Here is a 3,163-nt window from a genome sequence, read left to right as displayed (position 1 = left end):
TATATGTATGTATGTATATGTATGTATATGTATAAGATAATGACCCGTTTCGGCTTGTGGACTGCATGCGTGAGCGCGCCTCGCGTTCCACTGTTGTGCAGCCGTGTTTGAAGCGGTTGTAATACTTGTTGATCTGAGTTTTGCTAAAGGCCTGTCGAATGCTTCGGATGGTCTGACCATTAAACCACAGTAACTATTTAATTTTTTCTAAGCGTGATACTTATTCTATGATATACTTTCGCCGAAGTACTGTTTCGGAGGGATAAACACACCAACACCGGTTTTGAAGCAATGATGGGTGACTAACACGTAGACAAAGACACACAGCCATTGATATGTGTGTTCGTGCGCACGCGCGTGATCGTGCGTGTTTTTGCGTTTGTCCACCGCAAAGCTTGACGGCTGTTGCTGGCTAGCCTATGTGTAAGTACCTTGGCGATTCGTTAACGGCAATTAGTTTAAGTATGTAGCAAATTAGATCTACCCCAGTACGCAACTGGTACTTAATTTATCGACTCCGAAATGATGAAAGGCAAAGTCGACCTCGGTGGAATTTGAACTCAGAACGTAAAGACAAACGAAATACCGCTAAGCATTTCGTCCGGTGTGCTAACGTTTCTGCCAACTCGCCATCTTTAAGAGTACACGAATATTATAATATCCCTGGTGTCTCTTTACTCTGTCTGATTTGAGAGTCAAAGTGATTGATTTCTTGCGAAATTATAAGCTTAATTCATTGATTGTGTGTGTATATATGATTATATTCAACGAGGTATACTCGTATTGATTTGATCATTTAGTCTTGATGAGATGACAAGTGGGTTGCATGTAATACAGCTTAAAATTGCTTAATCATTGTTTATATTCACGATCATATGCCTTCCGCCATATTAACAGATTTGTCTAACCCATCTGTCAGTCTAAGAATTTACCAATACCTCAATTCTTTTACTTGTAATATTATACTCTACTGTTCTATATTTAAGAGATGAAGAATTATGTACATTGTTTACATTATTTACATTATGTACAATTGACGGATATTTGTCCTCATCTTTTTTGTTGTTAACACAACGTTTCGGCTGATATACCTCCAGTCTTAGTGAAATTTCGAACATGGGTTCTAATTCCTAAGGTATTTTTCGACGTTATTATTATTATTATTATTATTATTCCGGTCACTGCCTGGAATCGAACTCCGAATCTTGGGTTTAGTAGCCCGCGGTCTTAACCACTACGTCATATGCCCAATACTCTACTTTTGAGGGAAATTTGCAGGACATTGTATTCTACTGAAGCGTTGCTCCCTTCAATAAATTTTGTTAGCCAGTGTTCGCTGACAGAGGCTAAGCATAGTGATTTAGAAATATCTTGATTTTTAAAAGTTGCCAGATCTTTCGTCTACAAAGTTCATAAGGAGTTAGAGACTGAAGATGGAAACGTATCACCAGTATAAAAGCCTGAAAAGCATTCTAAGCGCTCTGAAATCATCAGAACACCTGAATTTATCCACCACGTTCAACAGACCAGAAAGTTCATGCGGTCAATTGCAGATCTCCATGTGTCAGAAATGTTTCCCACGAAGACATCAGATATAAGTCTTATATGATGAAGAAAACAAAAGAAAAACAAAAGAAAATCATTACATCAGATATAAAAGGCTTTTAAGAAAACTCAAAAATGCAGCAGAAGATTTGATTTGGTTTTTCTCAAACAAGAAAAACTTCGACCAAGATCAAAAAGTTAACAGAAGAAATGACAGATGGTTATGTGCAGACCCTTCTGAAGTTCCAAATGTTATGCATACAAAATTTCCTGCAACTGTCATGGTTTTAGGGGTTGTCAGCAATGAAGGACATGTGATGCCTCCTTCTTTCTAAAAAGCCTTAGATTTAACTCTACCGCCTACATTGAGGTCCTGGAAATAATTGTTAAGCCCTGGATAGAAAGTGTATGCAATGGAAGGCCATATGTGTTTCGATAAGGCTCTGTACTATCACACGTTGCTCTAATAACAGAGGAATGGATGGCTGAACATTTTCATGATCACATAACTCGTAACATTTGGCCTCCTAATTCCCCACATCTCAATCCATTGGACTATTACATGTGGGGTGTTGTTGAGAGATGTCAATGAACATGCCGATAACACCAAAGACTCTTTGAAAGCTGCCATAGTCAGAGTAATGTCCAAAATGAACCAGGACCATTTGATTCGAGCATGGAGATGATTTAGATCTCATATAGAAGCAGTTGTTGAAGCTGAAGGTGGCTTTACTGAATAACATTATAGAAAAGAAGGTTTATTTTTATCCTCACAGCATTTTTTGACAAATAAAGTCATCTGTTATTATATACCTGTTTTTTTTTATAAACATAATTCTATTCTCAAATATCTTACGCACCCTGTATATATACAGACAGACACACAGACATATAGATAGATAGATAGATAGATAGATAGATAGATAGATAGATAGATAGATAGATAGATAGATAGATAGATAGATAGACATATCTACAAATTTTGAAGAAGTGTCTTCTAAAAGAAATACACGTGTTCTTTTAACAAATGTGCCGACAGTTAGTAATACGTGCATAGACTTGCTATGTACGAACATGCGTACATACGTATACAGAGGTTGACATATCCACCTACACGCGCGCACACACACAAATGCGTACACACACACATGCACATACACACAATTAAACAGACACATACAGATATATGTACATGCACGTAGCTGTCTAAATATATGCCTGTGTATCTGTATATATATAAATATACACATATTTTTACATATAAATTTGCATATATCTGTCTGTCTGTCTTCTATCTATCTATCTATCTATCTATCTATCTATCTATCTTTCTCTCTCACTCTCTCTCTCTCTATATATATATTTACATATAATTTCTGCATATATATGTGTGTGTGTGTGTGTGTGTGTACGTGTGTATACATACACTTATTAGATGTATGCATACGTGCCCATGTTTTTGACTGTACGTGTGCATTCGCTTAAATAAAGAACACACACAGATGCACACGCACACACACTAATATACACATACATATATACATACATATATACATACATATGTACATGCATATATATATGTGTGTATATATATATATATATATATATATATATATAT

The sequence above is a fragment of the Octopus bimaculoides genome, chromosome 13 (assembly GCF_001194135.2).
Source record: "Octopus bimaculoides isolate UCB-OBI-ISO-001 chromosome 13, ASM119413v2, whole genome shotgun sequence".
Lineage (NCBI taxonomy): Eukaryota > Metazoa > Mollusca > Cephalopoda > Octopoda > Octopodidae > Octopus > Octopus bimaculoides.
Note: the sequence above shows the minus strand (reverse complement) of the source record.